The sequence below is a fragment of the Triticum urartu genome, chromosome 3A (genome assembly GCF_056163025.1).
Source record: "Triticum urartu cultivar PI428250 chromosome 3A, HENAU_Tu73, whole genome shotgun sequence".
Taxonomy (NCBI): domain Eukaryota; kingdom Viridiplantae; phylum Streptophyta; class Magnoliopsida; order Poales; family Poaceae; genus Triticum; species Triticum urartu.
Genome location: NC_141875.1, coordinates 195717846 through 195730877, shown reverse-complemented (window position 1 = coordinate 195730877; position 13032 = coordinate 195717846). Strand labels below are relative to the sequence as shown.

Here is a 13032-nt window from a genome sequence, read left to right as displayed (position 1 = left end):
CTAGCTAGCGTGTCTAGTCCTCTCTATATGTATGTATAGTACGTAGCGTCGACCAAGCACGGACATAAGAGAGGACACTTCTCTCTATTAATTATAACTAGCTAACACAATATAAGAAACACCTAAATTAGCCCCCCCAAACCTCCAAACCCCCCCCCCTTTCAAAAAAAAAACAAAAACCCCAGCTACAGAAATGCTGACGCGTGGATGCCTATTGGTCTCGGTTGGTGCCACTAACCGGGACCAAAGGGTCTCCTGCCTGGGCTCCGCGCACAGGCCACGTGGAGGCCCATCTGTCCCGGTTCTAGATTGAACCGAGACTAAAGGGACGGGGCATTAGTATCGACCCTTTAGTCCCGGTTCAAGAACCGGGACAAAAGGCTCTTACAAACCGGGACAACAGTCCCTTTTTCTACCAGTGCCAGTGCACCCAAATTGTGTTGCCGCACGTCCGTTTGACTTCAAAACTCAAACTACCCGTGTAAAATATTGGCTCGCAGTGAAGTTACAATTTAAAGAAAGACCGCCGTGCATTCGGCCGGGATCGAACCCACAAAACGAGGTATACACTCCCGCGACCAGTAGTAGTACTCGTTGGAGTACAACGCAACATAGAATCACCTTTTGTCGCTAGTAGTACATTGTTCCTTAGGCTGGCCATAGTGGGGGTAACATAAGTGGTAACATGCACTTGGGACTAGCAAACATGCTTATGTGGCACATAATTAAAGAAGAGAGAGTGTTAGAGTAACATAGGTAGATACCGTATCATGTTAAATGCTATGCTACTTTGTGTCATGCATGGCAATAAATATGATCATCTATGATACTAGTTTATGATACTATGCACTATGGAGGTAGTATCATACACTAGCATCATACGCATGTTACTAGCATATGATACTCCCAGTCCCCACTATGAGTAGCCTTACAAGAAACCCCTAATAATGCAAGAAACCACAAATAATGCCAAGAAACTACTACCACTTGCATACGTGGCAGACTTAAGATAAGACTACCTTATCAACCATTGTACATGCTCTTACCAACCAGCCCTACCAAGAAACGACTACTATACAAAGTGCCGTTATAGGCACGTTTCAACCCATGGCCCTGTTTGGATACATTTGTTGTCAATCTAACCCTGCCATCCAAACACCACTTTGGTTAGAGTTAGTACAGGGTTAGAATCTAACCTCTAACTTATCCAAAAAGGGCCCATGTCGCCCATTAAGACAACGCCTTCTATTTGACCGGGCGTAATGTGGGGCCCCGACTCATAAGTCATGATCACTGAATGCACGTGTACAGTGATCCCAGAGATCAATGCTCACTGAACACACAAAAGCTGAATAACAAGAGTCTTACATCCATACATATCGTCTTACACAAATTATGACCATTATGGTCAAGCCTTACATTGATAAAGCCTTAAGGGCTGAACATCAAATGAAACACAAGCAGCGGAAATCTTCGTCGATAAGTAGAACCCATGCCATCTGCCTTAACCCTACAGGCATTCTGACTGGGAAGCGTCCTAGTTCGCATGTTCGTCTCCATAGAATTCTTCTTTGAACTCCTGTTCTTCCATGCCTGGCCAATTAATTAACCAGTGGCAAGCCAATGAGTACTTTGAATGTACTCGCAAGCAACCCATGTTTTGGTTCAAGATACAACAATGCATGATATAGGTAAATTTTTGCGGAAAGCTAGTTTTGAGTTCAATGACAAGTTCGACCACTCATAAGACATGCATCAGGAGAATTCAAGTAACCATGAGGACAGGTTACAGATATCAACATAAATAGAGCGGGCACCAACCCAACTCAATCATGTCAAGTCCTTGACTTGACCCAAGTAGTTCTTCCCACTTATCCAACACACACTGGTTTGTAAACAAGTGGACATAGCCCAAGAGCGGTTACCCAACTGTCCTTGACCGTGGACACGGCTATTCGAATAGTTTTACACTCTGTAGAGGTTGCACACTTTACCCACAAGATCCGGGGAACTTCCGTGTCATCCACGACCCGTGGTACCTCAAGTACCCGGGGTAAGCACCCGATCACTATCTTTCCCTAGACGACAGTAACATGGAGTCCACTCGATTGGTTGTAACCCCCGTACCCAACATTTCACAACCTAAAAATTGTGGAGCCTTGCTCCCATATTCATCACATACCACTGGCACGGGGTACCAACGGTGTGTCCGGTGCCCCATAAAAATGTTCTTGGCCGCCCTACCTGGCACGATCCCGTCCCGAGAGAGAGCACCAACTCTCCCCCGTCACTAGTAATGCGGGCTCCAAGCTAGTATCGGCCTAGGTAATCAATAATGCCCTTTCCCATATAAGGGTAGAGTGGTTGCGCATGTAAGGTTGGAATAACGGTCGCAACTTAAACCAATCCGTTTTTGAAAGCAACACACACACTCGCCTCGGTACACCACTTCGTCATCAAGTGGCTACCCAACTCATCATCTCCCCAGGCATAAGTGTCACCCGATGGGGTTTTCGAAAAGTCCTTGAAAATACTATGTCTCCATCACCATGCATATTCCCGTCCCTTTATGCGTAGCACTACTTTAGCATCCTATCTACTCCCACCGGCATAACCCTCATAAGGAGGTAGGGTCATGCACAATGCAGGTATCAACAAGGAGGAAATGAAGGCAACCCACCAAAGTGGCTACCCTCTCATCATGATCCCGATGCAACAATAATAAAGTGCTATATGAAATGCATAAAAAGGGTTTCATAGACATGGTCAAAGGGCTGCTTGCCTGGCTCAACAAAGTCTTCTGGGACTTCAAAGTCTTCTGGTCCAACTCCTTCGTTAGCAACGCAATCTATCGTCGCAAAATAATAACGAGAAAAAATAAGGCAATAATAAAACAGAAAAACCAAAGTGCTCAGAAAAATGTCAACTCATTTTTGTAAAATACTAGGTTGAAAACTAAGAAGGGGAAAATTCCTAGTTTTGGACCTGGTGTAGAAGAATAGGAGAAATGGATTTACAAAGGCATATTTAAATGCTTAAAATCACATTTAAATATTTACAGTGAAGAAAAGGTTGTTGGATTTGAATGAAAGTTGCACCATTAAATAGGTTGCAATATTTTCGGAATTTAGGAATTGGAATTAATTCATTTGGACATATATTCTGTCCTGTAGAATTTTTGGAAAAAGTGACTGAAAAGAAAAAGAAAAAGGGCCCTGTGCCTGCTGGGCCAGAACAGCAGCAGGGCAGCAGGCCCAGCCAGCGAGGCGGCCCAGCGCACTGGTGCACGCGCGCGCGCCATGTTTAAACCTGACGGGCGGGGCCCAGGCGTCAGCGAGAGAGAGGGGGGCGATGGAGGGGAGAGGCTGACAGGCGGGGCCCGCCTGTCATCCCTAACCCTGAGTCCAGGCGGCCGGTGAGCTGACCGGCGATGATGCAGGGCACGGCGAGGTCGGGCGAGGGCACGGCTGAGCTCAGCGTCGTGTCGCCGTTCGGGTGGAGGTGGTGGACGTCACCGGAGTTGCCTGGTTTGCCGGCGACGAGGTCTTGCGGCGGAGGAGCTTCGGGTGTCGACGGTTCCGGCCGACTCCGGCTGCAAACGAGGCGGGGGAGAGAGGGGAAATGATCAGTCGGATGCAGGGGTTCCAGATCGAGGTAGAGGAGGAGCGGGGGAGGCCTATACCTCGCGAACTCCGGCGAGCCGAAGCGGCGGAGCTCGAGCTCGATCTCGAGCTCGGGCGGCTTTGGAGAGGAACTGGGGGTGCAGGGGGAGGTTTTGGTGGTACAGAGAGCGAGTGGTGAGGAGAAAAGGGCTCGGGGAGGCTTTAAATAGGCGAACGGCGAGGTGTCGTGGACTCGTGCGCCGGAGAGCTCCTTCTCGTCGCCACAGGGCTTGGGAGGAGCTGGCGCCGTGTCTGGGGTGTTCCTGGGCGTGGACTACGCCGAGGGGAGGTAAGGGAGAGAGCGGGAAGGGGTCAGAGACACGCGCGTGTGAGCCACGCCATTGGCGCGCTCAGGCGGCCTCTGTTTGCTAGCGCGGAGGCGCGGGGAGGAGGAGAGAGGAGGGGGCCGACCGCGTAGCGTGCTTCGGACGCCGAGGCGCATCGGCAGGCGTGTGGGGGAGGCCCGAGGTGGCTGGAGGTGCTTGGTAGGGGGCGGCTACAGTGCGGGAGCGCACTGTAGCGCGCTCCAGAGCACCCAAATGGCATGCCATGGCATTTTATATGCCTTGTGGGCGCGACCACTAATGTCTGGTAGCTCTAGGAGGGAGTAAAGAAAGGGGAGGAAGCATTGGATGCCATGGATGGCCACTGGGGTGAGGGGAGAGGAAGAAGAAGTGTGCAAATGGGCTGTCCAGAGAGAGGAAGTGGGGTTTTACCCATCCAATAAGTGAGCCGTGGATTTTCCATTGATACTGGAGGTGAAAGGGGACTAGGAGGAGTCGTGGTAAAAAGTTGAGCTCAAGGAGATTAGTGGAAGGGGTCAAAATGGTGTTTTTGGAAAAATGGCAGAAGGTGTTTGATTAAGGTTTTGGCAAGCAAATGAACTCCAATTGCCATCATACTTAACAGGATGGAATGACACTTAGAAATAGGATGTTCCACCAAGTTTGAGCTCATTTGGGCAAAGTAGCCAATGTAACTTTGGTAAACCCTAGAAATTAGCAGAAATGGGTTTTCCAAGATCTAGTCATGCAAAACCATTCTCCTTGATGCACCACTTGGTGTAGCGTCATCATTTGGGGATTTGAACATGTCCACAAAAATTCAGATTAAAAGAACACACATGGCAATGTAGAGTTGCTCAAATTTGGTTCTGGACAAAAAAGGGTTTTGGGGCATTTTGGTGAACCAAAATGACTTTAATTGACTTGAGGCTTTGCAAGGTGATCACAACATGCATTTGTGACTTTCTGGATTTTTCTTGGATTTTTATGAAAATATTTCTTGTAGAAATATTTCAAATCTTTGAAATGGGCAGAACTGGTTTTGGGAGGTTTTGTCCAATATTTTGAACATGACCATGTGTTGAAACTCTTATATATGGGAAATATATGCCCACTGAGTTTCCCTGATTTTTTTCAAATATTTTTGAATCAATAAAATAATTTTTCCCTATTAAAGACCATTTCTGGCCTTAAGAAAAAGCCTTTAAATAAAATAGGAAAATAACTTTTAAAATTATGTTTTTGGGGTTTATGGGTATCCTATATCTAATAGGAGTCAAAAATACTTTTGGAAATATTTTTGCTGCCCTTAATTAAGTACTTGCGGTGCAAATCTCAATTCAAGGGTTTTTGGAAATCTAATTTTAGAAAATACTTTTTGGCCAAATTATTTTTGTAAGAAAATACTATATTGTACTATACACATGGCATGATCATTGGGCAGAAGTTTGGGGCAAGGAGATGAAGTACAGAAGGTGGAGTAGTTGACTTTAAAGAGCACTAGAAAAATCACAGAGAGAAAAACCAACTCCAAAATAAAAAGCCAAACAATGCAAAAGTTTTTTGTTGGTCCAAATTTTCATGCTTTAATAATGCAAATGAAGTGTTACAAAATGCAGGGTGTGACAGACCTACCCCCCTTACAAGAATCTCGTCCCCGAGATTCCTAAACTAGGCTTTAAAGAGATACGGAAACTCGGATCTAAGGTAGTCTTCACGTTCCCAGGTTGCTTCTGCTTCAGTGTGGTTGCTCCACTAGACCTTGAAGTACTTGATACTGCGGCTTCGAGTGCGTCGCTCAGCCTCATCCAAAATGCAGATGGGCCTCTCACGGTAAGTCAAATCAGGCTGAAGGTCAATGGCTTGGTGATCGACGTCCTTGTAAAGATTAGGCTTGTCTGGGACTTGGAGACACTTCTGGAGTTGTGACACGTGGAATACATTGTGCACCTCGGATAGTTCAGGTGGCAGTTCCAACTGGTAAGCCACTTCTCCTCATCGGTCAGTGATCTTGAAGGGGCCGATGTATCTTGGGGCGAGCTTCCCTTTGACATGGAAACGCTGGGTTCCCTTGAGAGGTGTGACCCGGAGATAGACATGGTCTCCAACTCGGAAGGTCATGTCTCTCCGACGTGAGTCAACGTAGCTCTTCTTCCTTGACTTGGCAGTCTTCAAACGCTCTCTAACAAGCTGGACTTGCTCTTCTGCTTCACGGAGGATATCGGGCCCAAAGACTAGTCCTTCTCCGGTTTCTGACCAATTGAGGGGTGTGCGGCACTTGCGCCCATACAATACCTCAAATGGTGCCATCTGGAGGCTTGACTGATAACTGTTGTTGTAGGAGAACTCGGCGAAAGGGAGGCAATCTTCCCACCTAGCTCCGTATGCTAAGACACAGGCTCGGAGCATGTCTTCGAGTATCTGATTCACTCGTTCTGTCTGACCTCAAGTCTGTGGGTGGAAAGCAGTGCTGAAGGACAACTTGGTCCCCATGGCCTCTTGGAACTTCTTCCAGAACCTTGAGGTAAATTGGGTTCCTCGGTCTGACACATCTCCTTGGGAACACCATGAAGGCTTACGATTCTATTGATGTAGAGGCTGGCTAGCTGGTTTCCCTTGTAAGTCGTTTTGACAGGAATGAAATGGGCTACTTTGGTCAAATGGTCGACTATGACCCAGATGGAGTCATGTCCCTTATTTGACCTGGGTAATCCAGTGATGAAGTCCATTCCGACTTTATCCCATTTCCATTCAGGCACCTTGAGAGGCTGTAACAATCCAGCGGGTCGCTGATGTTCAACTTTAACCCTTTGGCATATGTCACACTTAGCGACGAAAGTGGCTATCTCTCTCTCTTCATGCCATGCCACCAGAATCTTTCCTTTAGGTCTTGATACATCTTGGTTCCTCCGGGGTGGATGGAATACGGGGTGTCATGAGCTTCTTGCAAGATCAAATTCTTGAGCTCAATCTTGTTGGGTACGCAAATGCGATTCCCAAACCACACAATTCCTTGCTCATCCTCTGAGAATCCTGGGGCCTTGCCTGCCTTGATCTTCCTCTTGATGCCTTCGATACTTTCGTGTCCCTTCTGAGCTTCCTTAATATCATCCATCAGGGTAGGCTTGACTTCAAGGTTGGCTAAGAATCCTGGTGCAACCAGTTCCAACCCGAAGCTTTTAAGTTCTTTATACAAGGCGGGTAGCCTTTCCTTAAGCATAGCATTCAAGGAACAAGCCTTCCTGCTTAATGCATCTGCTACCACATTAGCCTTTCCAGGGTGGTATTGAACACTGAGGTCATAATCCTTGATCAACTCTAGCCACCTTCTCTGCCTCATGTTCAATTCCTTCTGAGTGAAAATATACTTCAGACTTTTATGATCTGTGTATATCTCACACCGCTTCCCTAGGAGGTAATGTCGCCATGTTTTCAGGGCATGAACTACAGCTGCCAACTCGAGGTCATGAGTAGCATAGTTCTCTTCATGAGGCCGTAGTTGCCTTGAAAGGTAAGCTACGACTCTGCCTTCTTGCATCAGAACACCTCCCAGTCCGGTTCTTGACGCATCACAATATATCACAAACTCCTTGTGTATATCTGGTGTGGCCAGAACTGGGGCGGTGGTCAGTCTCTTCTTTAGCTCCTGGAAGCTCTCTTCACACTTCGGCGTCCATTCAAACTTCTTGTCCTTCTTCAAGAGCTGAGTCATGGGTCGTGCAATGCTTGAGAATCCTTCAACGAACTTGCGGTAATATCCCGCGAGTCCGAGGAAGCTTCTGACTTCCTTCACATTGCTTGGGGATTGCCATTCAGTCACGGCTTCAATCTTAGTGGGATCGACCGACAATCCTTCTTCAGTCAAAACATGACCCAAGAATCCAACTTCGCGCAGCCAAAATTTGCACTTTCTGAACTTGGCATACAGTTGGTGCTCTCGAAGCTTGTCTAGGACCATCCTCAAGTGTTGCTCGTGCTCTTCTTCCGTCTTCGAGAAGACAAGAATGTCATCAATGAAGACAACGACAAACTTGTCCAAATATTCCATGAAGACCTTATTCATGAGATACATGAAGTAAGCTGGGGCATTGGTCAATCCAAAGGACATGACCGTGCACTCGTACAGGCCATATTTGGTTACAAATGTCGTCTTCGGAATATCTTGGGGTCTGATTTTCAGCTGGTAATATCCAGATCTGAGGTCGATCTTGGAGAACACCTTGGCCCCATTGAGTTGATCAAACAGATCTTCAATCTTGGGAAGTGGATACTTGTTCTTGATTGTAACTTCATTGAGGGAGCGGTAGTCAATGCATAAGCGGATGGTACCGTCCTTCTTTTCCACAAACAGAATAGGTGATCCCCAAGGGGAGGCACTAGGGCGGATAAATCCCTTCCTCAACTGCTCTTCCAGTTGCTTCTTCAATTCTGCTAACTCTTCCGATCCCATTCTATAAGGCTTCTTATAGATGGGTCCTGCCCCGGGTATGAGTTCGATGATGAACTCAATGTCTCGGTCAGGAGGCATTCCCGGTAGCTCATCAGGAAAGACATCGGGGTATTCGCATACTACCGGCACTTGCTCCAATCCAACTTCTGACAGAGAGTTGACTTGGGTGGCTTGAGCAGAGGAGGGGTTGGAGGCAAATTTAACTTTGACTCCTTGGTCATTGGTCACAGTGACGGTCCGGTTGGCACAATCTAACAAGCCTTGGTGCTTGATGAGCCAATTCATTCCTAAGATCACATCCAAGCCTTGCGATCTTAAGATGATAAGGTCTGCTTGGAAGTCTACCCCATTAATGACAATCCCGACTCCTTTACATCCTATCTTGGCTCTCATCTCTGCTTCGGGGGTTTGTACCACCATAGGGTTATTTAGGGATGTAGGGGTCATGCCACTTTTTAATGCAAATCTTTGGGTGACAAATGAATGCGTGGCTCCAGAATCAAACAAGACAGTTGCAGGTGTTGAGTTGACAAGGAACGTACCCAGCACGACGTCCGAGTCTTCTTGGGCTTCTTCAGCAGTGACATGATTCACACGACCCCTGCCGTTGTTGGGAGGGTTGCGGGGAGCTTGGTTCCTTAGTGGCATTCCACGACCTTGTCCTGGGTCCTGCGCATTGGGGCGCGGGGCATATGGCTTCTTGTTGGGGCAATTCTTGGAGTAGTGTCCTGGCTGACCACATCCAAAGCAAGTGACTTGGTTGGGGTTGCTACTCTTGCCGGCATTGTTATTGGGGTTGTTGTAAGATGGCCTGGGGTTGGCATACTGCTGGGGTGGATAGTTGGTGCGGGGTGCAGGAGCTCTTGGCTGCTGATAGGTTGGCTTGACCGGGGCTGGCTGCCACGGGCGAGGCTTCTGGTTGCTGGAGCTACCCTTGCTGATCATCTTGCGCTTACGGGTGTCATCCAAAGCACGTCGCTTATCTTCAAGCATGAGTGCCTTGTTCACCAGATCAGGAAAGGTCGGGTAGTCACACACAACAAGCGAGTACTGCAGAGTCTGGTTAAGGCCTTCCATGAAGCGCTCCCTTTTGGCAGCATCAGTGCTGACATCTTCAGGGGCATACCTTGAGAGAACACTGAACTTCTGCATGTACTCCTTGACAGTGCTACTACCTTGCTTCAGGGCTCGGAACTCACGCTTCTTGATGGCCATGATTCCGGAAGGAATGTGGGCTTTGCGGAATTCTGCCTTGAAGTCATTCCAAGTGATGTTTCGCTCAGCATGCATGGCCTTGAATCCATCCCACCAAGCTCTAGCAGTTCCCCCGAGACAGTGAGCAGCATATGCCACCTTCTCACGGTCCTCAGTGCATCCGACTAGTTCCAGCAGATCCTCGATGGTGCGGACCCAGTCGTCTGCATCCAGGGGTTCAGCAGTCTCGATGAAGGTGGGTGGTGCATGCTTCTTGAACTCCACCAACGTGGAACGTCCATTGCCGTTTCCCGCCGGCTGGCGGTTGAAAGCTTGAGCAATCATCTGGAGGGCTGCAGTGTTGGCTTGGCGTTCCTCTCGGAAGGCTTGGAGAAGCTGAGCCATGTCCATGTTTGGAGGTGGTGGCGGTGGTGGAACTTGTCCTTGGGTTTGGTCCTGACTGGCTCCTTCTCCGGCTTCTTGCTGCTGGGTAGAGGTACCAGTACGAGTTACAACAGGCATCCTGTTGGAGCGATCAAGGTCTCATGATTGGGAAAGATGGGAAAAGCAATATAGACGGGATGCCTAGTAAGGGGGTTGGTATGACACCAATTGTTTTCATGCAAGGGCCAAAAGGCCAAACACATTCATTGAAATCCAAATGGGTGATGTGGTCGCTTACAAGTTCCCGAAGGAAAGCACGACGTCCATCAAACACATCAAAGCAAACACAACACTACATGGTTTCATATGAACCATTACAAGGACTCGACTTCGCATAGGGGTACACAATCTATCCTACCGTAGGGGTTACTAACGGGCATATCCGGGTTGCGAATGATGCCTAAGTGGTGGAATGCTCGGTCGCGTAGTCTGGCTCTTCTGGGTCTTCCTCCTCGTCATCGGTGGCCTGACTTTCCTCTTCACTTGAAGGGGTGGGGGAGTGAAGGAGCTCAACACGGCGTTGCTTTGCCGGTGGTGCGAAGAGCTTGCGGTATTCCTTTGCGCTCATGCGGTGTTGCTGTGGTGGTTCTCCATCCTTTGGGGGTCTTCCGCCTCTGTATGCGATTGCGGGTTGACTAGGGGAAGCACCTTCCTTCTTGATCCTATCCGTCTTCTCTTGTGCTTGGCGAAGAAGTGCCTTGGTCTCATGAAGTTCCTTTCGGAGCTTCATCGATTTCGAGGCCAAGTGTTGTGCCAAACTATCGGCACAAAGGCTGAAGTAGGTCTGGAATCGGAGTGGAAGTCCTTCTTCTAATGGTGGAGCTGGTGCACTACCCTCATCCTCACCTTCCTTCCGATAAGGCAAGAAGCAGGTTGCCAACTCGTCTGCCATCTCTGGAAGAAGGTCTCGGAGGCGGGTGAGTGCCTTGAGGGTTGCCGTCTCGACGGCAAGAACCAGCGTTGCCATCTGGGGTCCCTCGAAGAACCAGCTTGTTGGAGAGTCATTGGCCTTCACGATCACTTCCACATGATACTCCGTCTCGGTGTCATTGATCCAATGCTCATGGTAGGTGAAAATGGGAGCTCGGTGGAACTGGCACTTCTTGAGGCTATCCCCGAGAAGCACGGGAAATCCTGTGGTCAGGAAGTCTTCAGGTACGACAGCCATCTACAAAGGTTGAATGGGAGAGGTCAATAAGGGAAATATATATTGGGGTGGGTAAGCTTTAGAAAAGAAGAGAAGTCTAGATGGTCTCAAGCTAACTAACGCCCATGCTAACTAAGGCTTCCTACAGTCAGGATGACTCTGATACCAGCTCTATGGGGACCCCGACTCATAAGTCATGATCACTGAATGCACATGTACAGTGATCCCAGAGATCATTGCTCACTGAACACACAGAAGCTGAATAACAAGAGTCTTACATCCATACATATCGTCTTACACAAATTATGACCATTATGGTCAAGCCTTACATTGATAAAGCCTTAAGGGCTGAACATCAAATGAAACACAAGCAGCGGAAATCTTCGTCGATAAGTAGAACCCATGCCATCTGCCTTAACCCTACAGGCATTCTGACTGGGAAGCGTCCTAGTTCGCATGTTCGTCTCCACAGAATTCTTCTTCAAACTCCTGTTCTTCCATGCCTGGCCAATTAATTAACCAGTGGCAAGCCAATGAGTACTTTGAATGTACTCGCAAGCAACCCATGTTTTGGTTCAAGATACAACAATCATGATATAGGTAAATTTTTGCGGAAAGCTAGTTTTGAGTGCAATGACAAGTTCGACCACTCATAAGACATGCATCAGGAGAATTCAAGTAACCATGAGGACAGGTTATAGATATCAACATAAACAGAGCGGGCACCAACCCAACTCAATCATGTCAAGTCCTTGACTTGACCCAAGTAGTTCTTCCCACTTATCCAACACACACACTGGTTTGTAAACAAGTGGACGTAGCCCAAGAGCGGTTACCCAACTGTCCTTGACCATGGACACGGCTATTCGAATAGTTTTACACTCTGTAGAGGTTGCACACTTTACCCACAAGATCCGGGGAACTTCCGTGTCATCCACGACCCGCGGTACCTCAAGTACCCGGGGTAAGCACCCGATCACTATCTTTCCCTAGACGACACTAACATGGAGTCCACTCGATTGGTAGTAACCCCCGTGCCCAACATTTCACAACCTAAAAATTGTGGAGCCTTGCTCCCATATTCATCACATACCACTGGCACGGGGTACCAACGGTGTGTCCGGTGCCCCATAAAAATGTTCTTAGCCGCCCTACCTGGCACGACCCCGTCCCGAGAGAGAGCACCAACTCTCCCCCGTCACTAGTAATGCGGGCTCCAAGCTAGTATCGACCTAGGTAATCAATAACGCCCTTTCCCATATAAGGGTAGAGTGGTTGCGCATGTAAGGTTGGAATAACGGTCGCAACTTAAACCAATCCATTTTTGAAAGCAACACACACACTCGCCTCAGTACACCACTTCGTCATCAAGTGGCTACCCAACTCATCATCTCCCCCGGGCATAAGTGTCACCCGATGGGGTTTTCGAAAAGTCCTGGAAAATACTATGTCTCCATCACCATGCATATTCCCATCCCTTTATGCGTAGCACTACTTTAGCATCCTATCTACTCCCACCGGCATAACCCTCATAAGGAGGTAGGGTCATGCACAATGTAGGTATCAACTAGGAGGAAATGAAGGCAACCCACCAAAGTGGCTACCCTCTCATCATGATCCCGATGCAACAATAATAAAGTGCTATATGAAATGCAGAAAAAGGGTTTCATAGACATGGTCAAAGGGCTGCTTGCCAGGCTCAACAAAGTCTTCTGGGTCTTCAAAGTCTTCTGGTCCAACTCCTTCGTCAGCAACGCAATCTATCGTCGCAAAATAATAACGAGAAAAAAATAAGGCAATAATAAAACAGAAAAACCAAAGTGCTCAGAAAAATGTCAACTCATTTTTGTA

At 48.0% G+C, this 13032-nt stretch overlaps 1 pseudogene; it reads right to left on the bottom strand.

Moving 5' to 3' along the window:
* Window positions 1-8986: 8986 nt before the first annotated feature.
* LOC147979169 (uncharacterized) lies at window positions 8987-10112 on the bottom strand (annotated as a pseudogene).
* Between the last annotated feature and the right edge of the window lie 2920 nt (window positions 10113-13032).